Here is a 7,492-nt window from a genome sequence, read left to right on the forward strand (position 1 = left end):
TTCTCTTAGCTACTTCCTGCTGAAAAGGGACGCTGTGGGTTTCAGGGTGAAGGTCTTCTCTCACTACTCTAAAGGGCCCCTTTGGCAGTAGGAAACACACAGACTATTATGGAAATATACTTCTTATTCTGGGCTGTTGTCATACATATAATGCCTATTCATATATTCCCTTCCTTCATCTGCTTCAGTACAATGTTCATTATCTATCCACTCTTAACCTGTTCTCCTCCCAAACCACCATGTCAGACATGCTTTATATCAGTGGTGTATGCAGTATTAGTCCTTTTGTGACTGAGATATTTCACTCAGCAAAATGTCCTGCAGGGTCATCCACGTTATGTAATGTTCTATGAGTTCATTGTTTCTCAATGCTTTGTAGTATTCCATTGTATGACCATGGTTCTTTTCCTTGAAGACTCTTATAGTTTTAAGTTTTACATTTAGCTCTCGGATCCATTTCTGTCTACTCATTTATTGATGGGTGCTTGGGTTGCATCCATCTCTTTGCTACTGTAAATAATACAGCAATAAACATGAGTGTGCATGTATTTGTTTGGGTGGCAGTTGTGGTTTCTTTAGGGTATAGTCCCAGCAGTGTCATTGCTGGGTAGATGGTATTTCTTCTAACAACGTTTTGAAAAAGTACCAAACTGCCTTCCACAGTGGTTGCACCATTTTACACTCCCACCAACAGTGAATAAGGGTTCCAATCTTTCCACAACATCTCCAGCATTTCTTGTTTGCTGCTCTGGTGCACTCTGCTATTGTTGCTGAGTCATTTCACATTCTTGATAATATATTTTGATATATAAAAGGTTTTCTATTTAAGGTGAGCTCTGGTGGCCTAGTGGCAAGGAGCTGCAACTACAATCCCAGAGGCTCACGGTTCAAATCCACCAGATGCTGTGCCGGGAAAGGAGGGACAATATCCTCCTGTACCAGTCAGATTTGATTTGACGGTACACTCACACAAAAATAATAAAATAAAAAATTTTTTAAAAAAAAGGTTTTCCATTTAATGAAACTCCATTAATCTTTTTAATTTTTTTGTCCTTTTTATTAGCACCCAACAACAACAACGAGGGAAAATCTTCCCCTGCTCCCCAGCCCCTTAGCCTGTATTTACTTCTGCTGTCTTTACCTAAGAAGTTATTACCTGATCTAAGGATTTGAAAAGTTGTACCTTTTTAAAAAAAAAAAATCTCAGTGTTTTATAGGGTCAGCTTTTATATTTCAGGTCTTTGATTGGTTTTGAGTCAATATCTGTAGAAGCTGTGCGGTGGAAATCTAACCCCATTCTTTTTCAGGTGGCTACCGAACTGTGCTTTCTCCATCGAGTAATCTTGGCACTGCAACCCGTTGGAATAAAACCGGATCAGTGTTTTTGTTATTATGTGCTGTGGATATCACTATGACTCATGCCAACCCTACAAACAACGGCTCTGAACCTTGTCCTATCCTGGGCCATCTCACCACCTCCAATGCCCTTGAATCCACTGTTGCTATTACTGTGTCTGTTCATCTTGGTGAGGGTGCTTGTCTCAACAAGGTGGATCCGTTTGTCTCTTTTGCTGACCGTCCACCTTTCCAAGCAGGATGTCCTTCTCCAAGAACTGGCTCTTCCTTACGACGTGCCCAAAGTGTGTGAGTCAAAGTTTCACCATCCTTGCCTCCAAGGAGCACCCTGGTTTCACTTTCTCCGGGACAGTCCATGGCTTATTCAATACTTTTCCCCAATACCACAGCTCAAAGGCCTTGACTCTGCTGCTGTCATCCTTAGTCATTGTTGTCGTTAGGTTCTGTCAAGTCAACTATGACTCAGAGTGACCCTGTCTGAGATCTGAGCCTTATCCTACCCTGTGCCGTACTCACAATCTCTGACATGCTCAAGTTCAGTGTTGTAGTCACTGTATCAATCCATCCTCTTACAGGTCTTCCTCTCTTTCCCTGACTCTCCACCTTCCCAGCGTCATATCTTTTTCCAGGGACTAGACCCTCCTGACAGAATATCCAAAGTGCATGTATGTACATGCACATGTGTATGGACATAGCTACTTTTTCATTTATAAACTCAATTCTTTCCCATTGACCTGTATGTGCATCTTTAAGTCAGTACCACATTTTCTTGCATTTTTGTGAATGCTCTGCTCTCACTTTTCCCAATGTGCTTTTTAGTACATTTGCATATTATTAAAATCAGTATTTTGTGTCTCTCTTTTCACTTTTTTGACTACATGTGCTCCTCTGTGTGAAACACACTTTTGAAAGAATGAAAACGTGTTTGTCCTCTGGCCTTGGTGCTGGAATTGGTAAGTTCTCCTTCTACCCGCTGGTTTTCAGAGCTGGGTCTCACTGCTCTAGACAGCTCCGTTCATGACGTTTCTGCTGAATCCAGGATAATTAGCTCTCAAGCCCCAGTCGCTGATATCAAAGACGGCTTGCTGCTGTTCTCAGCTCATCCTTGCAAAAACTCTGACTTCACCCAATTGCCTCAATTCAGACTCAATATGTCCTCCAATTATGAACTACAACTGCTGGGCTAGAAGGTCTGCTCAGAAAACCGCTCTCTTCAACGGAGCTCCCCAGAGGTCAGTAATGGCACCAGTTTTACGATCTGCTCTGTACTTTTTTTATGAATTGCTATACCGGGAGCTATGGTGGCCTGGTGGTAAGAAGCTGCGCTGCAATCTCCATGGCATGTGGTTTGAATCCATCAGCTGCTCCGTGGGAGAGAGGATGGGCAGTCTCCTCCCAGCCTCTGAAAACCTGCCAGAGGGTCAGTTATGGGTCGGTTCTGACTCTATGGCAAACAACAGCATTCCAGAGATACCACTGAAATGAGTAGACACACAAAGCGAACTTGTCTTTTGGAATTCTCACATGCTGCCCGTGCAAATTTTTGCAAATGTTGTTCCCATATCAGTCACCTGTCCTTAGAAAGGTTGTTCAAGACCTCCAAGTGACCTTTCAGTGCTACCAGGACCAGAATTTACCTCCTACTCCCATCGATTCCTTCCTTGTCAGTCATTTCCAAGCATTCCTTCCCCATTGGCCCACTGGGCAACTACAGGTGGTTGTTGTTGTTGCTATTGTTATGTGCCATTAAGTTGCCTGCGACTCATATACCCCGTGTATAACAGCTCTGAACCCTGCTCTGTCGTGAGGCAACCTCACTGTCTCCAACACACCTATCCCCAATTACCCCAGGGTCTTCCTCTCCTGCGCTGTCTCTCCACACTCCCAAGCATAATGTCCCTCTGCATGGACTGACCCCTCAGTTAGCATGCATAGTTCTTTCCTAAGGGAGGTTTTGGGTTCCTTATTGCTGTTTGGTAAACCAAGTTGATTTTCTTCTTCTCCACTTTAGATTCTGTGCCCGTTTCACTGAAATCATTGGTAGGTTGTTGGGGGTTTTTTGCTTTTTCAACAAAGCTCTCTGGTCTTTGTGCCTACTGAATATTGTTATGGGCTAAAAGGATTTACATTTTTGCACAAGGCGAGTCCTGTGGATCAGCTGATGAGTTTGAAAGAAGTTTCAGATTGGTTTTGTCAACCTACTGTTAAAACCCCAGCTTCCACAGTACTTGGTCTCGTGTATCTTAAACGAGAAAGGTAAGATCTTTCAGGCCAGCGAAGTCTTGTCCACGTGAAGAACTCAAGTTTTGTGAGCTCCCCCCACCACCGCCCACCCCCGGGAGTTGCAGTCAGGTGCCCCCTAGTGGCGGAGAACTGAAGCCAGAGAAAAACTCTTCCAAGAAAATCCAGAACATTGTTGTGGAATGGCCCGGCCTGTCTAGGCAGGTTCAAGGAGGAAGATAGCATATTGTTGAAAACAGTTCTGGGAAATCCAGTCTCCTGTGTTAGGGGAAGGGAGGAGGACCCGTTGCCAGCTGGAGTTAGGAGGGCAGAATGAGTCAGGAGGTGCATCACGAGTATAAAACCCATCTGGGTCCCTAAATGAGCTGGTCGTTGACCCTATGTTAGCAATAGAGAGAGTGATGCTTTTTTTGTATTAAGGCGAGACAACCGATAGTCAGACATAGTCACAAGAAAGGTAGAGAAGCTGCAGAGAGTTTGTGGACAGAGCATCCCTGGAAGTAACGATCCTGTGTTGGATTTGGGACTTCACCCCCAATTCATGAAGTGAATAACAGCTCGGTGAAGCTGTTGACTGCAGTTCTTCCCAGGCCACCCTCCGTCATGATTTTATTGTAGTTGTGTGCCATCAGTTCGAAACAGGTGCATAACTTACCGTCTAGTGCGTTTTCAGAAACTATAAATTGCACAGGAGAAGATTGCCCATCTTTCTCCCAGGGAGCAACTGGTGGATTCGAACCATGTGCCTTTGGGCTGACAGTGCAGCTCCTTACCACTAAGTCACCGGTAATATAACACATTTCCCACAGCCATCTACCCCTGGATCACATCACATTTGATAAATATACGTATTTACCTTGTTTTCCTCACTCTTTTTCCCCTTCCCTCCTTTCCTCTTTCCCTCCTTCCCTCTCTTCCACTCTCCCTCCCTTCTTCTTTCCCTCCCTCTATTTCTGTCTTTCTCTTTTCTACAGCACAATTTCCCGAAAGGCAGACTATGACAGTGTGGATTTCTCCAGATGCCACCTGGCTGCTGGCATCAGGAAAAAGGTTAAATATGGTCAGAGTTGTTGTTGAGTCAGAAACGACCCATAGCTGACCCTCCAGTAGGTTTTCACAGTGAATCACACGGGAGAAGATTGCCCATCTTTTTCCCACAGAGCAGCTAGTGGATTTGAAACATATTTTTTTAAAACAAGAAAGAAAAGAAACATAGTTTTGGGTTGGCAGTGCATTGCCTTACTACTAGGCCAGAAGCTAGGAGCTTTGGTGGCATAATAGTAAGAAGCTGCACAGGAATCCTGAAGACACACAGTTCAAATCCAACAGCCGCTTTATAAGAGAAGGACAGGCAACCTCCTTCCGTGTGATTGATTGCCTCTGAAAACTTGTTGGAATGTCACCTATGGGTCAGTTCCGACTTGATAGTTGTTGTTGTTATATTCCGTCAAGTCGCTAAACCCTGCTCTATCCTGTGCCAATCTCACTGCCTCTGACACACCTACCCTCATTGCCCCAGTCACGGAATCAACCCACCTCAAAAGGGTCTTCCCCTCCTGCACTGTCCCTCCACCCTCCCAAGTATGATGTCCCTCTCCAAGGACCGGTCTCTCCTTACAACATGTTCGAAGCATGTCAGAGGAAGCCCCAGAATCCTTGCCTCCAAGGAACAGCCCAGTTTAACCTTCTCCAGGAAGAATCTGTTTGTTTTATTATTATTAGCAATCCACGGTACCCTCAATACTCTTCTCCAGCACCACAGCTCAAAGGCATCAATTCTCCTTCTATCCTCCCTAGTCATTGCCCAGCTCTCTGATGCATAACAAGTGATTGCAAAGACCATGGCCTGTATCAGATGCCCCTTTGTCTCCAGAGTGACACCATAGTACCCAACAAAAACAACAAGCCAGAAGCTTAGGACAAACGTGTTGCACTAGGGAAACCTCTCCTGACTAGGTGCTAAGGAACAATGATGTCAGTTTAAAGGCTAGCGTGCCCCTGATCCAAACTATGGTCCTTTCAGTTACATCTTTGCTGTATATCTGAAAGTAAAGCTGAAAACAATGCCACTAGTGTATCAAATGCCAGAAGGGTGGACAGGTTTCAGCAGAGCTACCAGATTAAAACAGACCAGGAAGCAGGACTGACCATCCACTTCTGAGACAGCAAGCTCTGAAAACCCTGTGAACAACAGAGAAATATGGAGAGAGAGAGTAGTAGAGGTGGAGCCCAAAATGAGGAGAAACAGGTACAGACAGCCTTTAATAGTTGGAAGATGGAATGTATGAAGTATGAATGTAGGAAAAAGAAAAAATGAAATGGAATACATGAACATCAACATTCTAGGCATTCGTGAGATGAAAGGGACTGATGCTGGCCCCTCTGAAGCAGACAATCACATGATGCATTATGCTGCAAATGAAAAACAGGAAGAATGGTGTGGCATTCAGAGTTACAAAGACAATTGCGAGTTCTATTCTGAAATACATGTTGTGAATGATAGGAGACTATGCCTACGTGTGCAAGGAAGCCCTGTTAATATGACTATTAGTAAAATGTACACACCAATAGCTAGACCCAAAGAGGAAGAAATTGAAGAATTTCACCAGAGTTTGCAGTCTGAAATTGAACAAACATGCAATCAAGAGGCATTATTGATAACTGGTGACAGAAATGCAAAAGTTGGAAACAACGAAGAAGGAAGGGTAGTAGGAAAGCAAGGATTTAGTGACAGAAATGAGGCTGGAAATCAAATGATTACATTTTGTACATGAACTGATTTATTCATCATAAATACCTTTAAAAAAAATAATGTAACCAGTGAGTTATACATACACCTCATCTGATGGACTGCATAGGAATCAGATTTACTATATTCGTGGAAGGAATTGTTGGAAAAGCTCAGTATTAACAGTCAAAACCAAGCCAGGAGCTGACTGTGGAAGAGACTATCAATTACTCATGCCTAGTTCATATAGAGGCTGAAGAAAGTGAAAACGAATCCACAAGAACCAAAATATGATTTTTTTTCGAAAGTATGATTTTGAGTCCATCTCACCTGAATTTAAAAATCATATTACAAATAATATTGAAGCATTAAACACCAATGATCAAAGTCTGGCTGAGTTGTGGGTTGGCGTCAAGGTTATCATCCAAGATGAGAGCAAATGGTCAGAAAAAAAGAAAAAAACACAAATGGATGTCAGAAGAGACTCTAAAAAGTGCACTAGAGCATCAAAGAAGCCAAAACAAAGGATGCTGAAGTTAAAAAGCAGAACAGAAAATTTCAAAGCGCAGCTCAAGAAAACAAAGCCAAGTATTATTATAGAATGGGCAGAGAGCTGGAGTCAGAGAATAAAAATGAAAGAACTTGCTCAGCAGTTTTCGTATTTAAAGAACTGAAAAACAAATCTAAGCTTCACGTCGCAATACTGAGTGAATACCTGAATGATCCCAGAGGCATTAAAAGAAGATAGAGAGGATTCACAGAGTCACTATACGAAAAGGAATTGGCTGGCAAAGAAAAATTTCATGAAGTAGCAAATGATCAAGAATCAATAGAAAGGAAGGAAAAAAAAAAAAGAAGAAAGGAAGGGAGAAAGAAGTTGAAGCTGTGTTTTGAAGGCATTGGCCAAAAAGAAGGCCCAAGGAACTGGTGAGATACCAACTGAAATGTTTCAACTACCAAATGCAGCCCTGGACATGCTCACCAGTCTATGCTGGGCAATCTGGAGGACAGTTGCATGGCCAACTGGCTGAAAGAGGTTCATATTTTTTTCCCCGTTCCCAAGAAAGGTGATATAATGGGCTCTGGAAATTATAAAACAGTATCATTTATATCACATATAAGCAAAACATTGCTGAAAATCCTCCAAAAATGACTAGAACAGTACAT

Source organism: Elephantulus edwardii, unplaced genomic scaffold, assembly GCF_000299155.1.
Source record: "Elephantulus edwardii isolate Elephantulus edwardi_28Jun2011 unplaced genomic scaffold, EleEdw1.0 scaffold00151, whole genome shotgun sequence".
Taxonomy (NCBI): domain Eukaryota; kingdom Metazoa; phylum Chordata; class Mammalia; order Macroscelidea; family Macroscelididae; genus Elephantulus; species Elephantulus edwardii.